General features: G+C 41.3%; 1 long non-coding RNA gene across 2 annotated transcripts in view; it reads right to left on the reverse strand.

The window, feature by feature from the left end:
* The window catches only part of LOC139616752 (uncharacterized), a 43,166-nt gene extending 18,847 nt beyond the window's left edge, over positions 1-24,319 (reverse strand). The window contains exons 1-2 of one of the 2 annotated variants that reach the window (XR_011688407.1): positions 22,575-23,999; positions 14,257-14,369 (exon numbers count right to left, since the gene is read on the reverse strand). This is a non-coding gene — a long non-coding RNA (uncharacterized lncRNA). Of the gene's footprint in view, positions 1-14,256; positions 14,370-22,574; positions 24,000-24,100 lie in introns of those variants that run through there. The other variant, XR_011688408.1, reaches the window with a different exon arrangement.
* Between the last annotated feature and the right edge of the window lie 571 nt (positions 24,320-24,890).

Raw genomic sequence — 24,890 nt, forward strand, 5'->3', positions numbered from 1 at the left:
AGGAGGTCTAAGGTTCAGCTCTGACAGAATGACAGTCATGAGTCTGTCGTCCACAGATTAAATCTGAAATGTAATGTGAAGTCACTGAGGCCAGGAAATGACTTCATAAAATCATTAAATTTGAAAAAGAAATCAAGGCTGTACTTGAGATGATGAAGATGATGAAGATGGCAATAACATTGGTCAAATCACTGGACCTGGTGCTTCAGGTTCAGGTTCCTCTTCATAACCTCTCACGCCTTCTATGTAATAAAGTGATTCATATCAAACCATCAGACAATCACAACCTCAATCGAATCAGTGCTCAGAGAATGAACTGCAGTTGACCCTGAATCTACAAAGACCCTCTGTATGACCATGAATCAGTGCTGATTGTTATTTAATGGAGGTCCAGTTGAGATCATTGACTGCTTCTGAAGGCTAACGTTTAGACTGACTTCAATAAATGAAAGGAGAGAAGTGCTGCCCCGTCAGCATCTTCTGTTTGCTCAGAAGCAGCCTGTCTTTCTGCACACACAGGGCAAAGTCTGTATCGTAAACTTATGTGAGGCGTTTTGAAATATTCAGTCTCAAACTGTCCATCTGTCTGTCTGTGTGTCAGTACTGAAACGGCCACTGTGAAGGTTTAGGTGATTACCTGATGAATGCCATTGAGGCTGAGGCTGATTGTTTGTGCTACTTGAGAAGTGAATGTGAGCGGAGTGGCAGCAACTTTTGATCCAAATTCAAATGAGCCAACTGCTCTGGGTTTTCAATTCACTGATTAACTGAAACAGTTTTAACCTGAACCAAACATTAGTGGCTGCCCTGACTTTTACTCCTCTCATAGGGAGACGAGAGAGAGGAGAGCATTTCTGTTTTAAATCAGTGTGAGTTGTCACATGCTCATAGATGTGACACACACACAGAGTCAGTGCATACTGTTACAGTGAACATCAGGTCTGTCTTCCAGCCGTACACTGCACGTTGGCTGTTTAGGGCCAATAAGACAAAAACTGCAACAACTCTCCAACAGTTGTGCAAATGAAGTGAGAAGAAAATTATCTTCATTTCTCTTTGAAGTTTGATTCCTGTGCAAGTGACACAACTTTTCAAGAAGCAGTTCCACTCTCCAGACAAAATCTTCCCCACACACAACTCACACACACTGTGTTTGACCGTACTGAGGGATTTGTTACTGTATTCCATTGGATTCTAATTGATAGGTAGAGGAAGTGAGGTTTGGTATCTCAAGGAGTCTAAATCAATGTGATTAGTTTTCTTTCTGTTTGATCAACTATGGTTGTTCACTTTTTATTAGGATTCTTGAACATGTGTGTTGTGCTTCACAGCATACTGTATGTTTTCTCTGCTTCCACATTTGTCTCAGGCAAACTAAGTGAACTGGGTGATTCAGCTTCGCTGCTATGTGGGGGCTTGATGGATAAAAGCTGCATGTCAAAGATACCTTTCATATAACACTGGCCCTGAGGCTGCTTCCAGGCAAACAGCTGCTAGTTGACCAAATCACGATATTAACTCTGCATCCAACTGTTGCATTTACCCACAGTCTTGATTTCAATCTACATACTAACAAGCTTTTTTAATCATGTTTGTTTTAAATTCAGATATATTGTTAAAATTAGATCAGTACATTTCAGTGATACATAATGACAGGACTCTGCTAATGAGGGAAACACAAAACATTATTTTTCCCCAAAAAGACGAAAAACGACTACAATCCCCAACAATCCCCAGCTGAGCTAAAGCTTTTCTTCATCCTCAGACCAGGAAATACAGAACTACTCAAACATTCAACCATCAACTCTGCAGCATTTGAGTTATGGACCGACCATTATGTTAATCACTCATATATGGATAATGTGATGTGCTGGTCCTTGTGGAAAACACATCATATTGAATGTGTGTGTAGATGTTTTATCTGGTAAATGATTTTCACCTACTGCCTCTCAGGGTGTACCAGAGTAAAGGAGGTCTCAGATGCTCTGTGCTTCTCATTCATGTGGAAACTCTGAAATATCAAAATAGTCTCTTCATTATTAGATTTAATAAATAATACAGCTGTTGACAGCAGTTGACTGGATTAGATATTCTTCTCTATTCACTCCTGTTCAGGCCGAGGTTTTCACCTCAGCTCTGAACAGTCAGAAGTTAAAGATGCAATATTCAGGACTGTTGAAATAAACTGACTTTTCAAATGCTGAACACACTCATTCAAACAGGGAACATACAGTAAGTACTGCAGCCAGACCCCTTTTCCACACATGCTCCACAACCCAGTCTGATAATCACATTCACACACAGACCTGTTCCCAGCATGTGAACCAAGTCCATGACCTCTGAATCTATCATCACCTTTTTTCACTCCAGACTTACAGAGGGAATAGTCAGAAAAAACTCTGATGTAGAGCTCTCTGCTCTGCAGGACCACACTTCTGTCACATCTCTGGGCAGATGATTTTGTTTTTTCAGCCTTGAAGGCCTGAAGTCGTTGCTTCTTTAGTTCTGTAAATGTTAGTTCGGTGTCTACAGGGTGGTGGTTTTCTCTGACTGTTTCCTTTGGTTGCTTCAGTTCAGGAACAATGTGTTTTTCCTGGGGGAGACTGTCGACCCATTGATATCTCTCTCATCTCTGTGGTATGGAGAAGCTTCGGTGGATGTTTGTTTGTTGTTATGCCACAGCTCTCAGATCTGATCCCGTTCGTGCGCAGTAACTCAAGATAAGAATAAATTATCACTAAACTCTGACTTCAATAATTGTCCCTCATGCTTGAGTGGTTGAAAGACAGGCAGGAACATTAAAGACGTCTTGAAATCTAAACCTTGAAATGCTGAAGTGATAGCTGTTGAAATATTATATAAATGCTGATAACAGAGAGAATTGATGCCTTTTTATTGAAGAACTTGTCTCCAGTGGAAATGGTAAAATGTCAGCGGCTGAATGAGGTTTAGCTCAGAGAAACAGCTTAGTCCTGCATGGCTGAGAGCAGAGAGACCTGACATATGGATGAGACACGATCTCACCAAGTGGGAGATTCTGCAGCATTGATATTAATAATGGAGTATTTTAGGACGTGCAGGAGGCTGCACAAGACGAGGGACCCGTGTGATGCATCCGTATTTCATTAGGATCATATAGACCTGAAGATACAGCTGCTTCACAGGGACAATATTAAAACAGCAACGGTCTCATTTATTGGGCCAAACTGAACATTCTTCATGAATGTAAGAACATTGATCCTCACAGGAGGCGAAATGTGATTCTACCAGTGGGGAAATGTCAGGGCCTTCTGGGCCTTCAGAGAAGGTCAAACATATCAGCATTTCAAATCTCTTGCATTTCATGTTTTTCTCTCCACTAATTCTAACTCTCATCTCATTTTCTATCAAATTTGTTTCAGAAATTAATTATCCAATTAGAGTTTCTTTATTTTGTTGTTTCTAAGCAGAGAAAAGGTCAGCTGGCTCACTCATTGGTTAGGTCTTTAGAACCATGACAGAAGGCCTGAAGCCACCACAGCTGCATGTGTTTTGAAATTGGCAGGTGAATTTATCATTGTTTGATTTATAGATTGCTGCACTCTGTGACAGAGGACTTCAACTTTTGACACTGAGTGAGTCGAGGAATTGGAGACAGAACTGGTAATCAGCCAGAGTATAGACTAAAAGGTGTTGCTAACGCCTGTCATCCCTGTCAGTTGTTTGATTCCCTTCAGACTTCAGAAATGCACATGATCAAAGTACAGTGAAATGGGGGAGTCAGGATCCAGTTTGGTTGCTTAGTTGAATCTTTCATAAACAACACAGCTTGTTGGAAAATAACCAACCAAATGTCTGTGGTCTTGTACGAGCATTCTTCTACAAGTTCGTGCCACAGACTCCCTCCTGTCATCATTTGTTCAGACAAAATCGTGAGCTGGGTTTGGATGATGATCCCCCCCCTGTCAGATGGCTCCAGAGGTACCCCTCCCTACATCAAAGTGTACCCATGGTACGAGGAACTCTTGTGAGAGCTCGGCTCTGCTTGCCAGGTCTGTACTCCTCTGTCTGATCCTGCTCAGCAACCAACTGTCTTTCCAGCTGTCACCATTCTTTCAAGATCATCATGCAGTCTGTTCCTGCTCAATACTCAACACTCAGCTTCTGATTTTACTGAATCTTAAACAGAAGAATGAACAAAATATACCAATAAATAAACTATACCTGTTTATTACTCAGCGTGTCATTCACCAGCAAAGGTGAGAATGAACAGAGAGGAGTGTGTGTGTGTGTGTGTGTGTGTGGTAGAGCAGTTTAGAACCTGGAGGAGGATCATTCTAATCTCTGCACCACACTTCATTTGCTCTGTTAATTAACACTTAATCTGCAGACAAAACCACATGTAATGTTTTGATTGGTTCATTTAAAGGCTTATGTCCGTCATTAAAACTGTGACTTTACTCTCACACATACACCATCAAATGAAATGCAGCCCCATGTTTTACTGTTGCCATAAGAAATCTATATCTAGCAATTCAACTGTCCAGTTCTGACAATTGATCACTTAGAGTATATTCATGTTATGTCCTTCAAAAAACAGGTTTTTACAAATTCATTTAAATACTGTGCTGATGTCACTGAAAATGAATTAAAAAATGAATTTAACTAAACAGAAAGTTATTGTAATATTTGTAAAATTCCCCTCAGTGGCACAAAGATGACAAACTCTGTATTAAACTGGCTGAAACATGGCAAACAGCTGCTGTTGCACACCAACAATTCAGACATCAGAGTTCCTGCAGGTAATGATGGGAATATGAGGGACAAACATTTACTTGTCTGTTTTTGTTTTTTTCTTCCTTTGTTACTTCACTTCATTTAGAGCTGTGTACTTGTAAAGAATATATTCTTGAAATACATTATTTCTACTTTTAAATCAGCTTTGCTGTTTCTTGTTTGTCCAGGACATTTTTTGTCCTTCCATCCAAATGCTTCACAGTAATTGCTCTTTACACTCTGAACATGTTGACAGTCTTTGCTCTTTTTTGAGAACAGGTGGGTAACATTAAAAAACAGCACTCACCGAAAACCTTGAGTGCAGCTGAATTCCAGCACAACACCAAAAATGTTACAAAAATGGCACTGAAATAGTTTAACCTTCAATTTTAACTCGCATTTTAAAAGCTTCTGGAAATAACCAACCTACACTTTCCACAGTAAGTGCAGAGCAAATGTGTTGATGTCTCCACATCAATCAAAAACACAGGTTACAAACAGAAAAAATCTCTTGTGCTGCCCTTCAGTAGCTTTGAGCCTTTAAGGACAAAATGTAAAGGAGCTGAATAACTGTCAAATATAGTGTGTGAAGCCAGTAATATTAAATAATAAGAAAAAAAAATTGAATAATGCAAATAAATGTAAGAGATACTGACAAACCTACAAACCAACATTTAGCAACAACAATAAGATTCAATGACATAAAATATATAAAGTAGAGGGTTAATCAATCTCTGCTTGTGAGGACATTGTACATTTACACTGAATGGCTTCATAAGGGTCTTTCAAAGAGAGCAGCACATTACATGATGTTACATCATCTGATATTCAACACAATTCATCTTATTTCATTCCAAGAAACACACACTAGCTCAGCCTTTTTTTCTTTATTTTATTCTCTTCTTGACTCTGATCTTTTATTTACTTTTCTCCTCCTAAGACCAATGACCAGAGTCTCATTTTTTCTTTTGTCTTTAACCAAAATTTACTTATAAAAGACAATCTGAATGCAGCATAATGGATGTGACGAATGAGACAGACCCGCAGCAAGACTGAGGAAAGTAATGAAGCCTTGATGCATCTATCGATCACTGCAGGGAGGGAGGGAAAGATGGAGGAGGAGAGAGAGCAGTGTAGACACATAAATAAACTATCACTGAGCACTGTGTCCTCCATCCAAGTTTCTAAAAGAAGTGAACATCCACATTGTCTGCATGTACGCACACTGTGTTGCATCAGTGGATTATTGAATCTCCCTCTTCTTTACACCTGAAACATTTTAAAGCCTGAAGTTCATAGTCAGCTTTAATTCTCTGGTCTTGAGTGAGACACATTCCTGAAGGCTTGAGAGCAGTTTCAGTGATAAACACTTTTCACCACAGCAGGAAGCTTCACTGAGACTCTGCTCTGCTGTCACTGATTTCTGGAGATTAACTAGAGATCTTAAGGCAAATCTTGGCTCATTTACTTTGCGTTGTTATATTTTATGTCCCTTATTTATCAAAATACCTTGTTATTTATTTGATGATACATTGTTGTCAACTGTCCCCTTGATCCGTTTGTGGAAGGATTTGGTTTACACAGTTTCACCATGGGGTTATTTTGTCACCTTGTTGTGTAAAATCATTTTGTACAAAGCAGCTGATGCAGTTTTTATAAATGTGCTTCACCACTTCACCTCTGATGTTTAAATGTAATATTTAAATAATGTAACCTTCACAGCTTTTGGAGCAGTATTTACTTTTCAGATTACATGCTGAGATTTCAACTCTCAACTCTCATTTCAACTCTTTGCACAGACAAAGATTGTCCTGCTTTCACTGCGTCTGGACATCAGGGTCCATGTCAACAGCCTATTTGGCACAATTCACCTGCAGTGAGTCTGAAATGGTCAAAATTGACTTCCTCAACAAGGAAAGGCACCAGTTTTTGTTCCTGACCACCTCTGAAATGAGACTGGACCATGAACAATCACACCTGCTGATTTCCTGATGCAAGCCACAGCATTCACCCAGTGGGAGAGGAAGGTGACTGTGCAAAGGGTGACTGGTAAGAGGCTGTTAGAAAGCCTGATTACTCATTCATGTGGATTTCCTACTATGTGCTCTGGACCTTGTCCGTTTCTAGACAACAGACAAGTGAATAACCCTGTGGAAGAACCAGAAGGAAGATGACGGCAGAGTTGCCACATGGATGACCAGACTGATAATTACCCAGTTCCCCCTCTGCCTCTGTCTCTCAGTCTCTCCAGGTTTGCATCATTTCCCTGCGTTTTCAGTCTGTCTTTGATAATCACTTTCCCAGTGACAGAGCTCCTTCCTGTCACACCTACAGGGAAACATTTCACTGTCCAACTCCACACAGGGGGAAGGAGAGCAGAGAATGCAGGACATCATACAACTCTAATATGTTCCCATTAAATCTCTTCCATGTTTTCAGTCTTTATTACAAGCAGAAGCTCTTGTGTGAAAACTGAGAAAGATTTAGTCTTTACTGACATCTAAAATGTCAGAGTGGGTTACTGGGACTCGTCTCAAAATAAATGCAGCTAATGTGCTCATTAATCTCTGACTGCTTGGAGGGTCTCAGTTATGAGCAGGCCAGAAATGTCAGACCAACCAGGTTATGTAAGACACATTTACTCCAGATTCTCTTTATTACAGACATTTACATCAACACCTGAGCTGTGACTGAAGTGGAAAATACCTTCAGACCAAAGTCTGGGTGTTGCTGGTCGGCAGCACTCAAAGAACCAACTGCATTAAATGTATGTGTGTATTTAATGACCTCTTAAACCTCCCTGTCTATACAGCACCAACATGTTCACCTACTGTACAGTATGTCAACGTTCAGGTAACAGTGACAGAAGTTATCAGACACCCTCTTCACCCTCTGTGAAAGCCCAACAGTCGTCTTTGCCTGACACTGATCTGAAATTAACCACAACCCAGACACTGAACAGTCCCTGCAGGCTCACAGCTCAATACCAACACTGTTAAACAAGGATATTTGTATGACTGTAGGTTGTGATGTAAGATAGCAACGTCTAACGACAATGTCAACTTGACATAGAATCCTACTGACGGCTGATGTTGACATTTTCTTGGTTTTAAGTTGTGTTGTTACCAGAACCAAAATCCATCCTCTCCCAAATGTCTCGTGCCAACACCGTCTTCACACTTAAAATATCAACACTCTGGTCTTCATCAAAACCAAACGTCTGCTAAACATCACATGGTCAATTAGCCAAAGTTGGATTTTGACTAAACCCAACTTTCATTTCCAACTAATATTTAACATCTGTCCAATGTGAGAGTCCAACATCTTTCTGAATTCTGAATCACTTTTTGATCCCCAACTATGGCGTACAGACTTTGTTGACTATTTATCATTATTCTGTGGTCCTTGAGACTGGGTTTATCCCATAGAAACAGAGAGGTTCGTAGTAAATGATCCACAGAGTCCAAGGACATCAATTCACTGCTGAATGTGTGGACATCAGTCTCGGTGTAAAGACTCAGTGTCTTCTCTGCTGCTGAAATACAGAATTGTACAAATAACCTGAGACCTAATGGCCACGTCAGCTATTCTCCATAAAGCTGAAGGGTCAGCAAAGGCCATGCAAGCAGAGCTGTCAAGATACTTCAAGTAACAGAAGCAATATTCTGTGTTTCGATCTTGAAAAAAATAAACAGACCTGAGATCTGCTCTTTTATTGTTCGGCAACCTTTCTGAGGAAACTCACAAACTAACAACAGGCTTCTTTTACAGTGAACTTTGTTAGGCTGAGATTTGTGTGTGTTGAGTGCTCAGATAACACAAACTTTACCACAGCTATCAGCTGCATGAAGAAAGATCATTGAGATGTTCATTGATTCTGTTGTAACGTTGTAACTTCAAAGTAGCAATAATCATTTACAACCCTGTTTCCAAAAAAGTTGGGACACTCTGTAAAATGTAAATAAAAACAGAATGCGATTTTGTGCAAATCATGTAAACCCATATTAAATAGAGGATAGAACAAAGACAACATATCAAATGTTGAAATGCTGAAATTTTATTGTTTAATGAAAAATATATGCTCAATTTGTATTTGATGCCAGCAACACATTTCAAAAAATTTGGGACATGAGTGGACAAAAGACTGGAAAAGTTGTGTTATACTAAAAAAAAACCTGGCTGAATATCTCACAACTATTTAGGTGAATTGGCAACAGTATGGCAGATGATTGGGTATAAAGAGAGGCTCCCAGATAGGCAGAGTCTCTGTGCAGTAAACATGGGGAGAGGTTCACCACTCTGTGAACGACTGCGTTGGCAAAGCTTAAGAATAATATTCCTCAATGTAAAATTGCAAAGAATCATCATGGACACTGCGTCCTCCAGGCTAAAGAGGAGAGGAACCATCCAGCTTGTTATCAGTGCACAGTCCAAAAGCCAGCAACTGTGATAGTATGTGGGTGCATTAGTGCCCATGGCTCGGGTAGCTTGCACATCTGGGAAAGCACCATTATGCTGTATGATAGATACAGGTTTTGGAGCAACATATGCTGTCATCCAGACAGGCCTTGTATATTTCAGCAAGACAATGCCAAACCACATTCTGCACAGATTACAAAAGCATGGCTCCATAGTAGAAGAGTCTGGACACTAAACTGGCCTGCCTGCAGTCCAGACCTGTCACCCATTGAATACATTTGGTGCATCATGAAATTCATCAAAACTCCAGCAACTGATCTCCTCAGTTCCCAAACGTTTACAGAGAGTTGTTAAAAGAAGAGGTGATGCAACACAGTGGTAAACTTGCCCCTGTCCCCACTTTTTTGAAATGTGCTGCTGGCATCAAATTCAAATTGAGCATGTATTTTTTATGAAACAATGCAATTTCTCAGTTTCAACATTTGATATGTTGTCTTTGTTCTGTTTTCAATTAAATATGGGTTTACATGATCTGTGCTCATCACATTCTGTTTTTATTTCCAACTTTTTTTTGGAAACAGGGTTGTACCTTCATACATTTGTCACAAAATCATCATATTTTACTTTGTCATTTGTATATGTTTCTATGTATGTTGTAGTTTATGGTCATTAGTCCTGAGGGTTTAGAGCCACACCTCAGGACTTGGATTGTATGTACAAGTTTTAAATATTATCTCACAGCCAAAAGCAAAAAAAAATACAGCGATCAAGTGAATACTGAGATGTTATACAACTGCTGATCATGCAATGCTGCTATCACCAGGGAATGATAGAAGCATGGATCTTTTGTTCTGCCAATATTCAAGACTCGACTTCCTGTATCGTTTACACTGAATCTCTGTTGTGATTTCAAATTACTCGACAATACTAATATTTATCCATATAGACAGGAGATGCAGCTCTCACTGTGAATAATAAAATATATGTCAATATCATCAGCCAGTGTGGAAAATCAGACTTTAGATCCATCAGACAACTGTAGTTAAAACAACAGCAATCAATCTTTACTTTGAAGAACCTTCACCAGCTATTGGTCTAAAGTTGGGTGGCTTTATGTGGGTGGAGGAGCTGAGCTGAACCTCCAGAGGCTTTTCCATCCACCCACTGTGTGTTAACCATCTGTTACAACTGAATACCAGTCAGAAGGAAATCATGACAAGAAATGAATGAAACAAGTTTATCACAACATGATAGGACTGATGTTTGTTCTTTTAAATGATGTGGCAAACACCTGCTATTTGCTAGTGTATATTTTTTACTCTACAGCCCATTTTATCAGGGTTGAAAACAATGTTGAGATGAATCATGTTGTGCTCAGAGTGGTCCGCCATGCTAATGCTGTTAGCAGGGGACATTTTCACAATGAGGAGTTGGTTAGAGCTTTGGAGCTGTGAGGCTGTGCAGCCTGGATGAAGCTGTGTTTGGTATTAATTTATAGCACTAATTTAGCTGCTGTATTCCCAAAGCTAAAGCCCAAGTGAGGGGGTGTGATGTGTGAGGTGTGTGTAGGAGCAGACTGCAGGTATGTGTGTCAGTGGACTCAGCCTTAATAGTTTTCGAGGACAAAACATATCATTATGGAAGTGAAGAATGTAAGATTGACTGTAAGAGCTGATTTCCCTGATCTGTAGTAGTAAGAGCTGCTGCTGCTGCTGTTGTGTTTATTTCTTATTTATTTTCAATGAAAGCAGATCTCTGTGGGAGAAATTATAATGACTGTACTTTTCTAATCTGTCACTACTGTAAATGAGGCAGCTGAATCTTTTCATGGATGAAAAGAGGGACAGAGCAGTTGTGGAGTGTAGAAGCTGCATAGTGAGTTTGTCAGTGGACTGACAGCTAATATTATTATTACAGTATATTTCCTAACTGTCACTCAGTCTCTAAGTATCAGACAGCTGAATGCCCTCATGGGTGAGTGTGTAGGAGAGACTGACAGCACAGAGGCTGCAGAAATGGACAGATGAGACTCTGTTCAACAAGGAACTACAGAGACCATCAGCCCACTGAGCTCTACTTGTACATGCCACCTCCCATGAACCAAACCAGCTAATGATCCACAGTCACAGTGACCAGTAGAAACGTGGTCGTCATTCAGCTGATATTGAAAAGTTGCTCTGTTCGTTATGTGGCGCAGTAAATCCATTAGTGTGAAACAACAGCATCACTGGAGTTAGCAGTGATACATCATGTTAGCAAATAGCTGCTCTGACCGCCACTGACACTGCTCTAATATTACACTGATGACTTTCACAACACATTAGATAAACCCTGATGAATGTGTCGTCGCGAACAACAGCGTCGGTGTGGTGCTTTGGTTCAGAGAACAAACCCACCACAGTCTCCACTGTCTGACCTCGATCAGTTTGTTTTCTCATTGTCCTCATGTGAGAGAAAAGTCTGGAAATGGAGCCTCTCACTCAGTGAAGGACACATTCATTATGTTGTCAATCTAAACAATGTCTAATTAATGTCATTTCTGTTGGTCATTCAGCTCTTCAGCATTCAGACAGAACACTTTGTTGTTCATTAAAGTGTTCAGTTATTTGTTCTAAATTATGTTCCACTTTGTGTGAAGACAATAACTAAAAGCAACAAAAGGTTACACAGTTGTGTTTGACTGATGATGCTCTGCTCTCTGAAATGTTTCTCAATTAAACCAAGCAACACGTGACAGATTCTGCTGGGAGCAGCACGTCTCCGCAACAGGAGCACAGAACATAACAGACCACTCATACATCACTGAGCTGTGACATAAACATAATGCACACAGCAAGAGACGCCACTGCAAGTGTGATCAATAATGAACATTCATTTAAGGTGTTTTGTGTGGTAAAGAGAAATCATAACCACAAACTGCAGTATGTGGCAGAAAGCAATAAACAGCAACAGTGGTGACATGAGGCCTCTGCCAATGTGCACTGGTCTGTCACACACACACACACACACACACACACACACACACACACACACACACACACACACACACACACAATAGTGTCATACAGCGCACTCACTGTTTTACTTTAATTTACCTTTTTAATTTGATTTATTTGATGTTTCAAGAGGAAATACATAGATTAAATCACTGATCTGATTTTAAAATGACTGGGAAAGAGCACTACTTTGTCAGATCAGAGACACAAACATCTATTTTCATCAAGGTTCACTCTGAAAGACTTTTCACGTTGGAGTATGAGAGCTGTGAATTTAAATCATGAGAATTCACAAACCTCCAAAAAATGCTGCCCCCCTCTCAGCTTGACAACCCCCGGCCTTTGTCAACAGAACACAGTCACACTCACCAAAATGACAGAAACTACAAATACAGGGGCCGGTAGTCAAGCTAGCTTCCAGAGACAATACCCCACTGTGGCCACAAGAGGGCAGTAAATTACACGATGAATGAAACAGGTAACGTCAGATCCTGTATCAGACAGAACGCTGTTTTTGATAAAGATAAAATGTGTCACAACGTATCATAATTGAAGCATCGCAGTGCTACAGTACAGAAGAGGATGAGGGCCACATTCATTTTTTTTTTTTTTTTTTAAATCAAAGAATTTTGTCTTGATCTCAGAATTCTGACTTTAACATGTGGCTCAAATCCTGAGAGAGAGAGATCCCATGGCCTGCAAATCATATTCTCCAGACAGAAGTTCACATGTTTCTTTGGTACAAGTCCCAACAAAAATCACATCGCCATCATTTTTATATTTTTTTCAGTGAAAGTGAAATGCACAAAAGACCATTCAAAGTGAAACTATGTCTGCCATTTTTTTTCCCATATCATATACCCATAGTTTCAAGCAACATGATGTCTACACAGATGACACTGAGGTCTATCTGTAGCTTTAGCAGCTTGCCCTGACAGCACACCACTGAAGAAAATATGTTTATGTTATGTAATGTGCTGAATAACTTCAGACCACAGGCTCACCAACAATAAAAGGCTTCACACTTACACTTGCCGACCAAACCATAACCATCCAAATGACAAACACACTGGGCCAAAGTGACATACAGTATGACTTCATCACCATGGCGACATCACAGCTTCAATCGCTCTATCCTCCTTCACCTCAGCTGGATGAACTCTTTATGTTGTCACAATGACAGACAGCTATGACACCACTCACTTTACCAACAGATGAGAAAACTGACAAAAGGATGCACTCTGAGGTGAAGAGCTTCACCTGCTCTGCACTTCCTGAACCTTTGTGATGTCAGCAGATCTTATTTAACTCAAGGCATGAGTCACCAGAAAAAAATCACATTTAGGAGCTGACTGTTCTCTCTCAGCCGCTAACACAAATGTCTGACCACGTGACCATTCAGCTCTACAGTAAACACCAGGCTACACTCTGTGAAGCAGCAACATGCAGAGAGCTGGACAGCAGACACAGACACAACAGCACATCAGGAAACATGATGAAATCCATCTCAAACAGAAAAGAGGAGCACGGGAGCTCTGAACAACAGCCTCACATCACTTTCTAATTAGAGAGCAATCAGTGGAGCCCTAATCTAATTCTGAAGCCTCTCTGTCATTGGACTGCACTCAGAGGTAGATGTGATGGTGGCTGATGGAAACCCATGACCAAAGAGACAGAGAGGGAAAATGCAGTGAGAGAGAGAGGTTCTATAAACCTCAGGGCTCCATCTTCGTGTGTGTGTGTATGTGTGTGTGTGTGTGTGTGTGTGATCAGGGTTGTATCATCTTTACACACAGCAGCTCGTTCAGGAACTCAAATTAAAGCAAGGTGCCAACGTCTGCCTCTTAACACAGCGTATATTATATCACTGCAGCACAAAGCAAGTCAAAGCACTCTGACTACTACTACGAGATGATGCAGCTGTAGATGGCACACTCCTCTCACTCAGCTCTGGACTGTAGGTTTAAAAGCTGGAGGTCAGTTCTCAGTGATCTGACTCACAAAATAGTCTTGAACACGGCGATGCTGCTGTACACACTGAGACATGATGGAGCTGTTCTGTGACTGGGTGGATGTAAAGTCTTACTGTCTCTTTTGAAGTCCAGTGAAGAGGTCAGGAGATGGTGTCAGATCACTGCACTCACAGCACTCTCTCTCTCCCCCACACACACACAGAGATTCACAGCAGGCCATTCTTACCTGAAACACAGAGAAAGAGGAGAGCAGAGTGTAAAAGGAGGATTTGTGATATTTTACTGTGCAACTCATCAAGCATATAATGCATTCAGTGTTACCACTTTACATTTTACTGAACTGCATCTTTGAAGGTTTGAGACAGAACACAGGAAGCAAACAGTTTGAAATTTGCCGGTTTGTATGAAGGTGATTTAACCCACACTGCTGTGTATTTTTGACTCCGTCTGAATCTACTGTGCCACTGACTGAGCAAAGTAAGACAACATGTATTTACTGCTACAAGCACAGTGAGAGGTGTCTGAACTGTGAGAGGAGTCCTTGTGAACAGCAGCTACTGGTGTGAACAATACAGGAGAAATGAAAATGATACAAACTCATTTTGAGTTAAAAGTAGGAAATGATCCTGTGCTCACATCTTCCTCAAAAAATGAGACCGTGAAGGCAAAATCAGCCAAGTGTTACTCTTCCTCACTGAAACGTACAGTTCTCTTGGTAGCTGCTTCCCACTACTCACTTTGGGTCTCATTATCACATTCTTACAGAGTCCCTCTAGGGTCAAACCAAGAGCACAGATTCACACATCGTTCTTTTTTTTCTCAGCTGACCCTAGAGGGGCTCTGTACATCCTTAATGTCACAGGGGAAATCTAAAGACGATGGGAGAAGAGGAAGCAAGAAACCTGAGCTCAAACAGACACTCTACTGGTGGATTACTTATTATGGATCTATCAGTATGTGTGTAAGACTATAATGTGCAAAACAGACATCGGAGACTGTTGATGAGGTTTTTGACCAACAACAAACCAACATCTGTCATTTTTACAATTATGATGATTGATGGTCATCAAAATGTATTATTGTCAGTGTTTTAGGACACAGCAGTTTATTCTCCAGCCATGTCTCATTAGAGGACAGAGGTTTTTTGAGGTTTATTGAGGTCATTGAGGTCATTTTTGATAATCAAGAAAAGCTCTGATGAGAAAGGACAGGATGATGGGAAATAATCAGCGTTTGGCCAAATGGAGTTCATCACATCTCTTCACCTCATCAGGTCAAATAACACAGTCATTGTGATCTCATGACAGACAAATTAAGAATCACCATGGCGATGTGACTCATTAGTAATTGTCTTCAAATAAGAAACATTCCACTGAATCCTGGAAACAAGAAATAATCCAGAAAAAGAACAATGGTAGTCTTTATATTTTAACCAACACCAGGAAATGTTATACTGTAGTTTGAACAGCAGTCAGGCAGTTATCATTGGCAGCTTTACTATACAGCTGATGCAAACTAAAACTAAATGTTTGGGAAATGTGTGGATTGCAAAGGAAGAACAGATCTAAACCTGTGACACTACACAGCTGCACAGGTGTAAGAGGAGGAGGTCTTCCTCCCTGTGGCTGTGTGGCTACACAGGCTTGTTGATGCCTCCAGGCTCCTCTGTTTCATTACAGCTGCAGGTTTTTTGGATGAAATTAGAGAAGAGATGACTGAGTATCTGTCTGCTGTCTAACTCTGTCCATCTCCACTTAATCTCCATTATTTCATCCCTCTGGTTCAAGAACATGGGGGATGTTAAACCCTCCAGCCGACCAGTCCAAGAGACAACAAGCCCTGAGACATATCGTTGTTCCCACTCACTGTGGGTAGAGAAAGCATCTCATAAAGCTGTGTGCTCCAGCTGAGCTGCTGTGTGAAAAGGCTGTGAAGATGTTTAACATCAGTGATTCCCCATCTGGTACAAACTGAATGAAAAACAGAATAAATCTGAGGTTGGTCAGAGACTGTGATGAAGATCAGAGCAGAACTGTCACAAAACACACTTTGCTTAGTGTGAATGAGTCAGAGAGAATTACTGAACTGACATCAAGTAAAAACTGCTCAATCTCTAAATTGGGTTTTCTGTCTAAAGGAGCCTGGTCAACCTGAGGTTTATTCGTAACCTGCAACATCTGAACTGGTGACATTACAAGGTCACATAAGAGGCTCATAGCCTACAATGACACGTAAACTGTGACATCATGAGTGAGCTAAAACAAGAAGCTAATACTTATCCATAATGGAGAATGGTTGAAATAGAAAAGCAACATTTGGAACAAATGACATCAAATGCCCACACTGTAATAAATCTACAGCAGAGTGTGTGTGTGGGATGTTGATCCTAAAAGACATGAAGCTGCTTGACAGCATCAATCCAGTTGATGGGACTCCCATACTGGATGTAGGAAGGCTAAAAATATACATCTTTTATCTCACGCACACACCACGGAAAGGACACAAACACTCCTCTGTGACACAGTCTATCATCCTGTCCTCCTCTCCACTGACAGACAGCCTGACTTGACCTTGTTTTTTTTGGTCCTCTCGTCCATAAAGTACAGTATGAGCTGTCTCTGGTAGTTGTGTTGATGTATCTGTTGAGACCTGACTCTGTTCTCCAGAGACCCATCAAATGTGTGCATGTCTATAACTCTGCTCTGACTCTGGCCCTCAAGATCCAGACTGAGCTGTGGGAACATCTCTGTCTGCCCGTCACGTACAGCCGGCAGTAAACTCCAAACAAGATCAAATCTGGCACATCTGCAGGAGCAAACTGGCAGCACTGCTCCTGAACTTAATCACTGCATTTGGCTTCACCACAGTCAGCACAGACTGTCCAGATGAATCTGTAGCTATTTCCACACAGACTTGTTCACAATCATGTGACTATTTTATGTCTATGGCCCTGATCTTCAAACATATCTTACCTAATTCAGGCAAACATGTTGTTATCAGGCTAAAATAATCCTGTTCATTCTCATCCAGCTCATTTGGTTTGAATGCTTTGGATTCAGTTAGAGGATTGATTCGTTAATCCTATGTGAAGACATCTTCAAGAACAATGAGTAGACAGTTAAATTATGAACTGTATTCTAATGACTGGCTGAGTACTGATCATGTGATTGCAGTTGCACGAGGTCAGTGTGTTGGGAGCTCTCCCAGCATGCACTAGGACAATAGATTAATGGACATGAGTGTAATGTATGTGTTGGTGCATTGTTTTGGGCGTCGTTCTGTTCTACATTCTGCATCACAATGTTTCCAGCATCTCCAAACCTCATTTCTATTCATTTGATAAAACAAGTGAAGGCTGTTCTCTAGGGGAACTGTAGGGATTTCACAACAAGGAACTCAATAAATGTAAAAAAGTAAGAATAAAAACACAACATGCAGATTATACAGGCAGAAGCACCCTACAGGTTTTCAGTGAATTATTTCCACTTACTCTGTAATATTACACACAGCTGGCACAGTGTGGACACCTTCATTTATTTAACTGTTAACTGACCTTCAGAGTTGTTCTGGCACTGCAGAGCTGTTTTGAGAGATTCACTGTTTATACAATCAGATCACTTGTAGAGCAGCAGCAGACAAACAAATCTGCAAACAAATGATTTTGTGTTTAGATTCAATATTTTTTTTTTCCTTCTTCTTTTTTCATGTGTGAAGAACGAGGCTCAGCTCTGTCAATTCCTCCCACCACAACTCCTGAGCTGATTCATCTGCTGCTGGAAATGTTGACGAAAGCAGAGCTCTAGTTATTATAGAGCCATATATTCAACAGCTGTTAAGACTTTGTGACTATGCCAAGTTTAATTCTATTGTTCTAAGTCTTCTGGTCTATATCCACTCAGTAAAAAAATAAAGAAAGAAAGAATTGAGGTGGGAATCCACCAACATGACACAGCATCAGGGGTGTTCTCCTCAACAGGATTACCTGTTTGAATGAAGGATTAATAGAAACTGGATATGTGAATATATTTAATGGGTGAACACTTAAGCCAAGCAAATAGGTTTAATCCTGTAATCCTATAATACAACCTCAGCTCTGATTTGTATTGACTCTTAAACACAGAAACAAACATCCAGTCATTTATTGACTCAGTGTTACAGGAAGCTCAAACTCTTTACTGTTTGCTCACAAAGACTCTGATGATGTTATAATCAATAGATCAAATGTTTGTTTTTCCTTCGGTGGTGAATTTATTATTTACTTGAGCTTTTCATGAGTCAGTTACAGGCAGCAGGTGCTTGTTAGAAGCACCTAACAACAATCACGTCTGAAGGGAGGATGTAACTCCTGCTCTCAGACCAACAGCCTGGCACAGAGGCAGGATTCATTTACTGCAGCTCAGTCTGTTCACACCCTCAGTTATTATGGATCTCAAACCTGTTTCTGTGTCATGTGAGGGAACTCAAACACTTTACACCTGCACATGGTGAAGGAATAACACATGTCGGCCATTGGATGGGTTGTCACTGAGCCAGGCTTCAGTCATGAAATTAGATAAATAAATAATTAAATTAATAAGATTCATTCATTTCACAACATCCTCAACTTTCATTTACAATATTATAAAGGAGTATTAATAAGAGCACAGATTGTACTGACAAGCAGGTGTCAATAAAATCCCAACCACATCCAGATGTAACTCACTCCCGCTGTTCCAGTGAACTCAGTATAAAATATTCGGCCTCAGACATTCAGTACCGCTCCTCTGTTTGGAAGCAACGATCATCACAAACATTCATCACTCTGCAGCAACACTAGTCAAGGATAAGTGTGTCCATTTTGTATTTTGTTCAACCCCAGTCACACCATGTTCACACAGTGTCAGAGAGAACAGAGTTCTCATGTTTTTTTCACCTGAGCGTTGTTATCATTGATTTGAAACACAAAGACACAGAACCACTGGATTTCACCTCCTTTTCACCCCGAGTGAGAAATCCTTACACTAAACAAATCTTCAGCAGCTGGAGCCTTTCAGCTGTCCTCTCTCCTTCACACAGGTTAAAAAGCAGAGCTACAATAACTTTAGGCGTCCTTCGTATCAAGATGTCAGAATACTAAAATCAAATCAAGTAGCAGCCTGACATCAACTGTTTGCATCTCACTGTCTGTCCGTCAGCTTCTCTGTCTGACGCCAGGACTCTGTTATGGAGATCTGGGTGAGGACTGTCTCCCTTTAGATTCACCTTTAAATGACAAGAAGAATAAAATACCTAAGGAGCTGGTTAGCTTTGTAATAACACAATTTACAGTTTATATTTTTCTCTCTGCATGTGTGGGAGCACTCATGCATCAAACTATGAGAGTCAGGAAAGAAACTAAATGAAATTTCTATATACATGCACAAACTATCTTGTACAACTACATGTAGCTCCATCATTCAATCAACAAACACCTCCAGTTTGACAGAAGATGCATCATAAAAGCTGCTCCACACAGACCTGGAGGCGTTCAGGAAAGACACGTGATTACATTCATCAAAGCCTCAATGCCCTCTCAGAGGCCTCATTCTTTGGAGTGGCTGAGCTCTGCACCACACCTGAATAAGTACTTACTATGTGTATGTCTCTGAAAACAGACTCTTCAGCTCAGATGGAGGATGAATTTCTTTACCCCGACTCACACATACTTTCTCTTTTCTTTTTTTTTGCATGTTTATGGTATCAGGGATTTCCAACTCACCATGGTTGAATCACTGAAGCATCAGAATCACTGAAGCAAAACTTTGACAGCAAATGATGTGTTTAAACCTGCAGCCAGGGGAAGAAGCTGAGGAAACTCCTTCAGTTTGTAATGAAAAAACACACAACTAAACATCACTCACAGTAGCAGTGTAAACAGTGCTGATCTCACTGACAATCAGAAATTGACACTAGTTCCAGGAGCAACTACATGTCAGAATGTGCATAAATCGCAACAAAGCAGCAGAAACCCAGTTCATTTAAATACAAAGAGTGTTTGATAAATGATGTGTTTCCAAGCTTCATTAAAACTCATAAAACCTGAAAAAAGTTTCTGGTTTACTGTTTGGGTGGGTGGGGGGGTGTGTTGTCTGGGAGAGGGAGACAGACATAGGAGGGAGCGAGAGAAGCCAAATGCCACAGTGATATTTGCAATATTTTCATTCACTACACCCCATGTGGAACAAGCCACGATACATAGAGTATATTTGTTTTAACACCCACCATTAGTTTATTGTTTGTGAAGACACAAAATGTTTTGGAGTTTTCACGAGGAAAGTTTATTTTTCATTTTCTTGCTCAACTTGGTGGAAAAAATAAACTGGATTTCAAACACAGCAGTGACGATAAGTCATGATTCAGAGTTTAGCAGCTGGCCTTGTTAGAGAGACAGAAGCTGGAACAGTGATCGACCTGTGACATGAACTCAGAGAAGCAGCTGAGCTGATTTCCTACTTTAAGAAGAAGGCAAATATTCACATCAAATCTCCAATCAGTGTTTCCCAAAAAAAGGCTGGATGTGGTCGGCCTGCCCAAGTATATTCATGGCCTTTGTTCCTCTCCCTCTGCTGTTCATTGGCTGCAGTTTGAAAAGCCAGCAGCAGATATTCAAATCAACTCAGGTCTGAGCAGACGACAAGTTTAAAGCAGCTCTGCAGTGAGATGAGCATCAGCGCTCCCCTCAGAGGAAACAATGGCTCAGCCACAGATTAAAGATTTTACTGTCAGTCATGAGCAGGCAGTGTGGAGAACATTGGTCCAGTTGATTAAAAAAAATATATATACGAGGCAAAGTAAAGAAAGTAAAATGATTCAAGAAAAAAAATGTCTGGAGTTTGTTCGTAAAAGAGCGAGAGAGGAGCAGTGTGAGATGGAGAGGGAGGTTTATGTGTGAACTAATGAGAGGAAAGTTAGAGGAGCTGAAGACTCAAACACTAAAGATTTAGTGTCTCAACTATAGATCGTTTATTCAACTATATTGTGTTCCCTGTCTCCCTAACAGCTCAGTTTTCCAGCAGATAAGAAGAAAAGACTTTATTTTGTACAGAGTGAGAAAAAAAATAAATACACAAAGAGAAGCCGAGGGAGTTCAGTCAGAACCTGGAAGTCAGTTCTGCTCAAGTGCTGGTGTCTCTGCGCCATCAATTAAAAATGATTTCCTCTTTAAGCCCTGATTCATATCTAAACCCTGTCCACTCTCACTGCTGTGTCTCTGTGTGGTTCCTGTGAAAACTGTCAGCTGCTAAACAGCGTTCAGTTTGCTGCTGCAAAAACCTTCCTGGAAAACAAACAAGGACGTCATCATCAAAAGGAAAAAGTGAGATCTTCTCCCAAGAAAAAGGATCCTGCTCAGCAGCTGACTCCACATATCCCACAAGTTGGATGTTCCTCCAGCGTATGAGTTGCACAGCACAAACGCAACACCTCTAAAACACAACAGTGATTCTTGAAGAGTGTTTTTAAAGACACAAAAGCAGAGGAAAGTCCTCATCAGCAAACAGAGCTCACATACAGAAGGCACCATGTGTAGGACCGGGTTTTTTTCATGTAACTGCTTAAACAATATGTGGCTTTCCAACCTGAGTTAAACCAATGATTCTACAAAGGTCCTGTTTAACATCAACATTGTTCTCACATAAATGAGCCGACACCTGATGAAAGAATGAACAAGAAGAAGAATCAGACCAAACTGTCACTCCTAACCTTTAGTTTCTCCAAATACAAAATGAGACTTTGAGGCGTGCAAGGAAGATTGTAGCTGACTCCTCCCACCCTGGACACAAACTTTTTGTGACACTCCCCTCTGGCAGGAGGCTGCGGTCCTTCAGGACCAAAACCTCTCGCCACAAAAATAGCTTCTTCCCATCTGCTATTAGCCTTATCAACAAGGCTAGAGAGCCCCACTGTTGCTGATCCCCCTGATCCTCAATTGCACCAATCACCAGAAAAAATTCCTTGTATGTGAAAACATACTTGGCAATAAAACTGATTCTGATTCTGATTCTGAGACGTTGATTCAACTCATGACAATGTGGAGGTGGAATTTTGTGCAGTTGTTGTGAGAGAAAATGAAGAATCTGTGACAGGCATGGGAGGCTCTCTGGGTTTTTAAAGGGATACTCCTCATAAACAACTTTTGAGAATCAAATATGTAGATACACTGAGCAGCCAGAACAATGACCAACCTGCTGCTGGTCCTCCACACACTGCCAAACAGCTCCACCCTGCCAACACATGGACTCCACAAGACCTGAGCAGGTGTCCTGTGGTATCTGACACCAAGACGTGAGCAGCAGATGCTTTAAGTCCTGTGAGGTGAGAGGTGGCGCTGCAGGGTTGGACTTGTCCTACAAGTCCCCAAACACCCCGTCACCAGTCTGTGATTTGTCCCCCTCCACTGTCAGTAGGTACTCACCACTGTTGACTGGGAGTCTTAATGTTTCAGAGACGCTCCGACCCAGTCGTCTGCCGGTGCCGGTTTGACCCTGGTCAATGTGGCTCAGGTCTTCACAGCTGCTCGTTTCTCCTGCATCCAACACGTTGACAACAAGAACCAGCTGTTCCCTCACTGTCTAATATATCCAGAGCTTAAGGAGCACCGCTGTTACAGATAATCAACGTGATTCGCTTCACCTGCGAGTGGTCGGGATGTTTGGCTCATCAGTGAATGTTCATATCAAACATGTATTATGTGAACCTGCTGTAGTTTCAATGGTGTCTGTCAAAAGTTGATAGTTCCTCTTTTCACAGGTAAAACCAGCTGTGAATCAACTTGAATTCATGTCAGTTACAACTGAGTCCAGCAATCACAAGATTTCACAGGAGAAAAGGTTGAAAAACATCAACAGAGATGTTTCTGATCACTTTTTGTTGTGTCTGTGAGTTTGGACAGATTTCAGCTTTGTGTTTGAGTGTGTGTCACAACTTTGTCGGACGAAGGCTTCAAACCCTGGTGACTTGTGGTTCCAGCACTGACCCTGAAGACCTGATTGTGTTTTCTCACTTCAAGGTCAAAGTGAGCAGCTGATCCATCACTGTGTTGCTTCTGTCACCGTTACCAGACATCCACACTTCCTTTCAGAGCTGATGCACTTCCAGTGTGGAGAGCACCATTACTTACTGCTGACATTTAATTACCAAAGTAAAGGAAACTGATCCTTTCTCATCCTCTATCCATCCCTCCTTATCTTCGTCCCACTGCTGCTCACAAAAGTTAGTTTCCCACAACACACTGCTTCTTCACTCATCCACCTGCATCACACACACTCCACACGAATAAGGCTCCTCAGCCGCATAAGAGCAGTGTCAAAGAGAATCCAATAGGTCACGACTGACTGATCCAAACTACAATCGTCATGGTGAAAGTGAGAAGGGACGTGTGTGAAGATATGAAGGTCTTTCAAGTAAACTCAGATATAAACTCAGCTGTTTGACAATCTACACAAGTTAAATGGCATATGCCCTAAAACACACACACATTTCATCAGAGAGGCCAGCATGATGAAATGACTCCTACAGAGGAGCTGACAGTCCAGCAGCCTCCACATGTTTCTGCTCTCCTCTACGACTCTGCTGAGAGGAGACTCTCCTGAAGCTGTCAGCAGGACCATCAGCCTCTGCGGCTGCTCTGTGCATGAAGACTGCTGCCAGCTCAGCTCAGACACACTCATCACTAACTTCACTGAGAGCAAACACAGCTCTGCTGGAGCAGGAACCTGCTCAGAGTCAGAGGCTTCTCCATGAGCAGCGCAGCTCTCTCCGTCCTGTCAGGTGTTTCCAGGAAGGGACGTCCCTTCACATACCTTCACACCTCGAGTCAGCATCAGACGGACAGACGCACAATCAATATCCCCGGGAGATGTAATTTCCCTCTCAACTCCGGTGTTTCCTAGTGGAAACCGCCAGCACATGAAATGGAAAAGAATGAAAACGACCCCTTGCCTTGAAATCCAAAGAGGAAAGCGACGCCGGGGATCCACACGGTGTGTATCCAGAAGTAAAGCATGGTGTCCGTCAACAAGGCTCCGCGCTCCTCCCGACGAAGCTGCGCGTCCAGCGGTTAATTTCCAGAAGAGAAAGCTGCAGATGAAGCCGAGCGGAGGAACAGATCCCAGTCTGAGCGGTGCTGATGAACACAAGAGCTGGAGACTCTGTCGCTGCTTCCTGTGCTGCTTTCACACGGACATCAGCGACCTCTACCGACACTTTCATCCAGAGACTGAGTCTGTGGGAGCTCTCTCTCTCTCTCTCTCTCTCTCTCTCTCTCTCTCTGTTCACGGTCCAGGACTGACAGCAGGACTAATCTGGACAAGTCCAACTCATTTCATTCAGCACCACAACCATGATTTGTCACATGGAGGCTCTGACTCTCTCTCCTCTCAGCATATTTACTGCTGCACAGTGAAGCCAGTGAAGAGGAGGGGAAGGGGAGAAGGAGGCAAAACAAAAGTGTTTGCTGCTCACTGCTGGGATGTCACTGTGGCAACAACCATGTGTAGTTTAAATACATGGTTTCAAGTCGATTCATGCAGGAAACAACATGAACCACACTCAAGTATCTGCCTTTATAATTATAACAACATGAACTGAGGACATGGAAATTTTGCAAGAAAAGAAAAGTTTCTGTTTTTGGTGTGAATAATATGAGTTCCCATGTTTTATACTTTTGACGTCTAATTAAACAATAAAAGATGGATGTCTTCTGAGTATACAGTCCTTCTAGTGTATCTGT

Source organism: Trachinotus anak, unplaced genomic scaffold (assembly GCF_046630095.1).
Source record: "Trachinotus anak isolate AG129_WGS33_773 ecotype Australia unplaced genomic scaffold, CSIRO_AGI_Tana_v1 ptg000057l, whole genome shotgun sequence".
In the NCBI taxonomy this organism is placed as follows: domain Eukaryota; kingdom Metazoa; phylum Chordata; class Actinopteri; order Carangiformes; family Carangidae; genus Trachinotus; species Trachinotus anak.